The sequence below is a fragment of the Panthera tigris genome, chromosome B3 (assembly GCF_018350195.1).
Source record: "Panthera tigris isolate Pti1 chromosome B3, P.tigris_Pti1_mat1.1, whole genome shotgun sequence".
Classification (NCBI taxonomy): domain Eukaryota; kingdom Metazoa; phylum Chordata; class Mammalia; order Carnivora; family Felidae; genus Panthera; species Panthera tigris.
This window is the reverse complement of record NC_056665.1, coordinates 33,339-41,655: the sequence shown is the minus strand read 5'-3', so window position 1 is coordinate 41,655 and position 8,317 is coordinate 33,339. Positions and strand designations below refer to the sequence as shown.

The 8,317-nt window shown below is 43.7% G+C and overlaps 1 long non-coding RNA gene across 1 annotated transcript; it reads right to left on the bottom strand.

Annotated features, from left to right (window-relative positions):
• Nucleotides 1-1,423: 1,423 nt before the first annotated feature.
• On the bottom strand, nucleotides 1,424-7,590 carry LOC122239337. Its single transcript, XR_006218302.1, has 5 exons — nucleotides 7,475-7,590; nucleotides 5,188-5,244; nucleotides 4,224-4,280; nucleotides 3,710-4,116; nucleotides 1,424-1,571 (listed from the first exon to the last, which is right to left on the bottom strand). It is a non-coding gene; the product is annotated as an uncharacterized LOC122239337 (long non-coding RNA).
• Between the last annotated feature and the right edge of the window lie 727 nt (nucleotides 7,591-8,317).

The following is an 8,317-nucleotide window of genomic DNA, read 5'->3' as shown; positions in this document are numbered from 1 at the left end:
ATGGACTTGGATGTGGAAGTTATGTAGTTGAAAACATGGGACAGGATGAGCTCAGGGTCTGCTTGCTCTGATATTATTAATTTTTTAAATGTCTTATTATTTTGGATTTTTGAGACATGGGCAGACAGACTCATATCACCCGTGCACTTCATGATTAGAAAGGAATGTTCCCACATTTGCTTCTAGTATTTTGTGCTTTGAAACTCTCTTTAATGAGGTATAATTTACATATAACATAAGCCTCAAATTAAAGGGTATGATTTGATGAGACTTGATCTCATGGGTACAGCACCATGAAGTCATATGGTTTCTCTCTAAACCTTAAATCATGATCCCTCTGTCTCTAGTGCTAATGTTGCTTTTGAAGTAAGGACTACATTTTTTTTTTTTTTTTTTTTTTTTTTTTTTACATTTTCAGATATTGCCCAGTGTCTGAATGCCTGCACTAGGGTACCTACCTCCTTTTCTGATAGACTGTATTCCCGTAAGTATTGCAGTCTACCTTTGGACTTTATCCTGTGTTGTATCTTTCAGTCTGTTCACTTAATTTTGTTGCAGTACTTTAATGCTGAGGGATGCATAATTGGATTGATTTTCACTAAATGGTACGAATAGCAGTTCCAATCATGACAGAAAGCACGTGCCTCCTGTGTTAGGTACTCAAGAGCAAGGCAGATATCTCGGGCACTTGAGCTGAGTATGTCACTCTTTTTGCCAGCCCTCTTCCCTTCCCTGTGAGACAAGGGTCTCCTTTGGGTCACACAGAAATGTAGGTGAAGTCAGCAGAGGAGGGTCCCTTCCTCTCTCTTCCGTTTGTCTTTCAGACTCCGTGTCACTGCCTTCTGCCTGTCCCTTTCCCTGACTAAATCCCCCAGGCCCACTGCTCCACTCCAGCCGTGATCAGGGTGTCCTCCAGCTGCTGGCCTCAGCTTTAGCCGTCGCTCAGTGAGGAAACTTCAGGAGGATTATGTAGTTCATGGGTCTGATCAAGAAATCTCTGCTCCTCAGAATCCTCCTACAGGTGGTGCTGTCTGTGGAGACCTGGCATCCTGGGCGTGGGTCTGACCCTCACTTCTTGCCACAGTCACTGCTGGTCCCTCATCCTTCTCCACCATTAGAACTCAGCCATTTCCTAGGGACAGATACCTGTCTGACCCCAAGGCACCATGGAGTCAGGGAATATTTCCAAAATAATTGAGCATAAGCACCCCATCCATCTAGATATAGGAAGTTCCCATCACCCCAGAAAACTCCCTCGGGCTCCCCTGCACAAAGGGTGATCTTGCTTCTATTCTCCATCACCACCATTTCTGCCAGTTTGTTACCTGTGTGTACAGGAACACCACTGTGTGCATTCGATGGGGAGTGAGAGTAGATGGCCCTAAAAGCAGACGCTGACAAACAGACAAAATGATGAAAGGTGGATTAGGGGACAATAGAAAGGACAAAGTGGAGGGGACATGATGGACAGGGAAAGCATTCAGGTAGATCTGACACCTTCTTAAAATGTATATATAATCACCATAGTCTGTCACCGTGCACAGTCCTCTTCAAATTTCAAAAGAGTTGTCCTATAAGGCAAAAAGATTTTGGTTTATTTCCCTCTGATCTTCTGTTTTCGTACATGCATTCTGTCTTCTGCAGTTTATCTGTGGCTGTGGCCTCAGATGAACACTTTAGTGTGTGGCTGCATCTGTGAGATTATGTGTAATAGAAAATGATTGTCTTCAGATCTAGGTCTCTGAATGTACACATTCTCATAATTCTCTTTTCTTTCATTGTGTGGCAGGGCCCGAATTCTAATAGAAAAACGAGGGACATTGTCTTATATTTTAAAACAGTGATTCCCACTCCCTGGGCTTAGTTGTTAACAGTCTTAGTTTAATGAACTCCCGTGACCATCTTTTTTGGAGGATCATTGTGTGGAGATATCTTAATTGAAACTGTGAGAAGCGTGAGGGGACACTTCCCAGAGATTAGGCAGATGCTTTATGCACTGAATGTCTTCTTTTTCTCTTGTTCTTAGAAACAAATATTACCCCTGTTTTCACAGATAACACAGCTGAGGCTCCGTGTAGGCCCCACTGAGAACTGGTATTAGGGCTGAGACAGCAGGAACACAGGCAAAGCCTCAGGATATTGTGACAGAAGTTTGAGGAGATGCAAAGCTGTAGTCAGGGTGATGACAGGGGTCCAGCAGGGGTGGCATCTGGCCAGCCCTGAATTGTAGGATGACTCAGCTGATCTAGACCCTGTTTCCATTTTAGTCTCACTGAGGGATATGAACTTGGGCATACAGCATTTTCAGAAGACCAAGTTAAATTCCCCACATCTCTAAGGCTTTCCCCCCCCCCCCCCCCCCAAACTATCCAGAATCTTCAGGAAAATCCAGGGAGACAACAATCTTTTTAGATGATTATCTGTGTGCACTTTGGCAACACACTGACATTATGGAGATGAACGCTGCATTGCGCACTGAGAGCGATCCCACATAGCAGCTCTGTGTGGACCTCACACTCCCTGCTGAGGCTGTGGCCAGGAATGACCTCCAACTGCATCTCACTGACCCCAACACCCTCCCCTCTGCACCTCCTCAAACTCTGCTTACTGTGCTCAACTTCCCTTCTATTTCTGTATGATTCAAGGTTCCTCCGTTTTTGCACTGGATCCTTCACTGGTGTTTCCAATATGGTGATCACAAGGTCTGCATCATTTAATGAATGTCCCTCTGTCACACAGGACACCCGATGCTCTAAAAGTTAGAGGTGCGCCTCATTCTTTACAGAACACAAAACCTTGTGTCTCCAAAATACACGGAGTTGCAGAATTCATCAGTAAAACAGTTTTCTCAGTATACATCATGGCAAATCACGATTTCATTACAGATGTAGAATTAATCTGAAGATGCTTGGATTCAGCATCCGACTCTTAATTTTGGCTCAGGTCATGATCTCAAAGCTTGTGAATTCAAGCCCAGCTTTGGGTTCCTCACTGACAGTGTGGAATCTGCTTGGCATTCTGTCTCTGCCTCTCTTAAAATAAATAAACTTAAAAAAAAAGAATAACATTGAGAATACTTGTTTGGTGTATATCCTCAATGAGTCCTCAAGAAGCATGCATTTCTTCAGACTTCAGGCAAATTGTTCAATCTCTCAGTTTATCTACAAGCTGCCTTCCACATGAGAGCAGTTAGTATATAACTAAAGACTAATTTTACACTATAGAGAAAAGGAAAACTGTGAGACGTTAGCAGTGAAGCTGCAGAGTTACACTGATACCATCAGGGGACTAAGCTAAGCTTTATGGAACTTCAATTGAGGGATGTAGGAGTACAGTTCCCAAAAACAAACAAAAAGACCGTTAAAACTAGTGAATAAATGACCTTCTCCTCAAATAAACTAGTCTTCACATTGAGTCCGGGTGGGAAGAAGGATGAGGCCCATGTCCTGTCATCCTTTCCAGGCTCTTCAGACAGGGGGATGCTAGAGGAGGTGGGAGGGTCACCGGCAGAGGAGGGGCATGAGCTCCACCAGTCACAGGGACAAGTGCCTCACTGTCTCCGGCACCAGAGGAGAACACCCTTCTGTTGCCCCTTCAGACCACCTGCCGTCCTTAGTGCTTGTGATTCTTTCCAGACCACACGATGATCACCCACAGGAACAGGCTGCACAGCAGAATTTAGACTGGCACATCACAACGTGCTCCTTACCTCTCCTTGGAGGGTTCTGCATCTCTGGTCTTGCAGCCATTGGTTTCTGCCTCATGTATCCCTCAGGCAGCCTCTTTGCTTCCATCCCGTCCAGTCTTGGATACAGAAAAATATTGGACTTCTATAAGAGTTGCAACACCACGTCGTCTACTAGACAGCAAACAGTGCAGGCGCCATCCCTGGAAACACCCATAAAAACGCAAGTCAAATGACCACACCTGTATTTCAAGTAAGCGACTTCCCTGCCCTGCTCTGCCGTCTCCCTGTCCCAGATGTGAGTCTTGATCTGGGGGAGAAAAAACACATCCACCTTCAGTCAGAAGGTGGTGCCAGACTGTGCACCAAAGAGGAGGAAACAAGAAAACACTTACCTAGTTGTCCTGAGCATTCTTCTCATGAACTGCAAGCTGAAAAAGCCAACAATGAAAAGCCCGTGGTCAGGGATTCCAAGGGCCACTACACTCACCCGCGTGAGGCGCTAAGGGTTCAGTATGTCAGGCAGAACTCAGGTTACCTGGTATCTACAGGTGAGCTCTGCCTGCTGCAGCTGTTCCCGTGTTCAATTTGTTGCCTGTGAGTTACAATTGCTCTTGTCAGATAAGGTCCAATATTGGGTATGATTTTAAATAATCTTCCCACATTCCCAACAACCTCATATCTGTCCCCTGATACAATTTATTCTTACACATGAAACACTTTTCACATGATTATCAATGTACAGTAGGATCAAAGCTATTGTTACATCCTTTCCTTGCTATTCCATGCCCGTAGGGCTCAGAGTTCATAGAATTCCTACCCATTTTCAATCTTGCTCTAACTCATCATGTGACAAGTGTCTTTTATCATAAAGCTCTATTCTTCTATAACTTATATCCTCACCATGTTTCCCAGGGTTGCAAAGACGAGGGCCATGAAATGGCACTACCATGTTGATGGGTATGACTCATTGTACGACACACTGCTTTCCTACAGATTATGACAATTGACACCACGCCCAAGGAATGTTAGCATGGACAAAGTTTCCACACAGTCTGGCCACTACTTGAGATCCGCAAATGTTTAGAAACTTAATTGTTTTGTTCTTTCTAAAACTTACCTTTTTTATCTGTTAATACTCTATGCATATGTTGACTTTAAACATTGCAAAAAGATTAAAAACAAAAAAATGAACAGAGGTTTCATGAGATGCTGGTAATTAGTAGCTGAACTCACTTGTACTTGTTTATTTCTTCTGTAGCTATTTTATTTTTTTTAATGTTTATTTTTGAGACGGAGAGAGAGTGAGCACATGCATGAGTGGGGGAGGGACAGAGAGATGTAACAGAATCCAAAACAGGCTCCAGGCTCTGACCTGTCAGCACAGAGCCTGACGCAGGGCTCAAACTCATGGACTGTGAAATTATGACCTGAGCTGAAGTTGCACGCTTAAACGACTGAGCCACCCAGGCACCCCTTCTGTAGCTATTTTCAAATTTTACCTGCAGCTGCCAGCTGATTGTTCTTTGCTGCCAGTTCACAGTGTCATTTTCAGCTTCCTAAGATGGGAAAGATATATACACAGTCAGGACCAAGGTCCAGATGTTCCCCCTTTTTACTTCCCAGCACTCTTAAAGGCCTATGCAAATATCTCTTCCCCCCTCTCCCATAAATGCACAGACTGACAACCCATCAGAGAAATGAAGTGAACACCCCATTTATGTTAAAGAAAATTAAACTTCTGTCTGCTGCCATGTCTCTGCTATTGGAACTGTCTTTCTAGTTCTCTATTTCCTCTCATTTATCATAAAGTCATTAAATAACATTGTACTTTGTGCCTTCCCAGAGGTGGTCTTTTGTTTGAGGTGGTGAAGACTCATTTCATCAGTGAGTGAAAAACCATATCTGACCAACTGTACCCATTAGGATGAAGTAGGGGATCATCACTAGTCTTACACCTCCATGGGGAGCCCTGATTCTCAGTCTAAAAGTTGTACCATGACACAGGCAATCACCTGAAAGACGACCTTTCAGGATATGGTTTCACTAACATTGCAGCTCACTCCCAGACATCGCTAGAGTTCAGGACTGCAACCCCTGCCTCCACTTTCAAAAGGCCAATATTAGAACAACATCATCTCCTGAAGTACAACCTGATATGAACTGTCACACAGTCTGGGTTTACTTCCAGGAAACAGATTTCAGATGGAAAACTCTCAACTTCGTGGAGCCAAATGTATTTCAACAAGACTCATTCCATTGATAGTGAAGGCAGCAAAAGGCAATGCTTGCAAAGGCTGGGTTGCTGTGTTGCCCTCAGAGTATTCTCTTTGTGGTGTTGATTGAGATGGTTTCAACTTGACACTTAATGTACTCAAGAATCACATGCAAAATTGAAAATCTCTTAGAAAGTGACACAAAAGCACTAGAGAAAGGCACATGCATTTCCTTCTGGCCTCTCAGGCAGTCCTTCAGCAAATGCTTGCTGGAGTGGTTGTAATGTAGTGGCTCTGTTGTAAGGGGTTGAAGATAGGTGGTCAGGGTGCTGTACCCACTCACAGAAAGAGCTTGCGAGTTAACAAAAACAAGATGCCAGTGAGACAGAGCAAACCCTAACCCCAGTTGTGGGAAGAACTAACATAAAGGTGAGTCTCCAGGGTAAGAGAAGGAAGACTTCACTTTCCAACAAGAGTGAGGGACTCTAAAGTCCCCCAACTCCCCCTGAGAACAAAAGGAAATATTATACAAAGGAGGAAACATGTGACTGAATGCACCAAATATCTAACAACCCCACGAAGACACACAAGACCAAGATGGAGAAGAAGGAAGCCCAGGACAAAGCCAGCCTGGCAGTTGGACCCAAACTCTCTAGAACTCATCATTGATGTGGGGGGCATACATTTGAACGGCAAAGAAGCTGAACAACTTTATGGGCACAGACTTAGAAGTAAACAAGTGTAGTTCAGGGGCGGCCAGCAAAGATGAGCCCTAGTGAAGCTGCGGGCTTTGGTCAAGACTCAGAAGAGTTACACTTAAAAACTCAGGGGATAGGAAACAACTTGACTTTCTGAGGGATTGGGCCTGCAGTGAACAATCTCACTGGCAGAATGGATGCAGGGATCCAGTACTGCTGGTATCCCTACCCACTTTCCAGAAAGCAACTTCCATTGTTTCTGCAGCAAGATAATTCAAATTTTTCCCCACACATTTTTGACCCATGTCTGGTCCTGAACAAAAATGACCTAATTGCTGGGTGACAAAACTGTGATGCGATTGAAACCTATAGGACAGTGTAGGTGGATCCAGAGTGGATCCAGGTATTAACGTTATTAATGATGGTACCTTCCCTCTTCCGCTCCAAATACATGACACAATGTGTGACAAGCACTTAGGACAGAAAGGAAAATGCAGGTTACGTTACAGAAAGCAAGGTAGGAAGGGAAGGTCCAATTCTACTGAATGCATTGGGCAAAAATACTCTGGATCCAGTTCCAAAAGAAATATAATTATCTCTATTGGCTGCCACGGTCTCCCATACAATGCAGTCCTTGTGACAGTTCTCACATGAACATATTTTCCAAATTTTTTAAATGTTTATTCATTTTTTGATAGAGACAGAGTATGAGTTGGGGAGGCAAAAAGGGAGATACAGAATCCAAAGCAAGCTCCAGGCTCTGAACTGTCAGCACAGAGACCGACGCGGGGCTCGAACTCATGGACTCTGAGATCATGACCTGAGCCAAAGTTGGATGTTCAACCCAATGAGCCATTCAGGTGCCCCCATCTTACTTTTTTGTAGGCACTTTTCTTTGTTCATAGAATTCTTCCAGGTTATGTGCTTTCTCCTTCAGCTGTTTGACTCTTGCTTCCTTTGTGGCTTTCACACACCTCAATGCATTACACTTGTCTCCAGGTCCTTTTTATTTTCTGGAAAAAAAGGTGTTTTCTTGATCAACATGCACATAACCTGAGTCTTGATTTTGGTGAGACAGAAAAAGGGCAAGAACCATGAAGGCATGAAGGTATTCTTCCCATTACCAATACAAAGTCATGGCCATCACATGGGGATTTCTCCCCAGCAGAAAATATACCTTCTAGTTGATAGTTATTGGACCTCAAGGTTCTTAGCTCCACATCCTCGAATTAAACATTTGCATCTTGTGGTTAAGGCAGATATGAGGAAAGACTTTCACGGAAAAATGATCATACAACAATTTGTACCTCACACAGCAAGATCGTGCATTGCAATGAACAAACACCTGGAGGCATGAATATAACTAGAAGACAAAGATGGTGGAAAATAGTTCATGTCTAACAACTCATAAGTGGCTTTCTTAGTGGTATACATATGTATGTATGTGTGTTTATCCCCCCATTCACCTTGAAAATTCACTATTCAGCATTCAGGCAGAAAGAGACTATGGAGCACCTGGGTGGCTCAGTCAGTTGAGCATCAGACTCTTGATTTTGGGTCAGGTCATGATTGTAGGATCATGCGATCTAGACCTGTGTTGGGCTCAACACTGAGCGTGAATCCTGCTTAAGATTCTCTCTCTTTCCCTCTGCCCCTCTCCCCCACTTGCATGCCCCCTCACTAAAATTAAAAAAAATCATAAAGAATAATTTAAACAT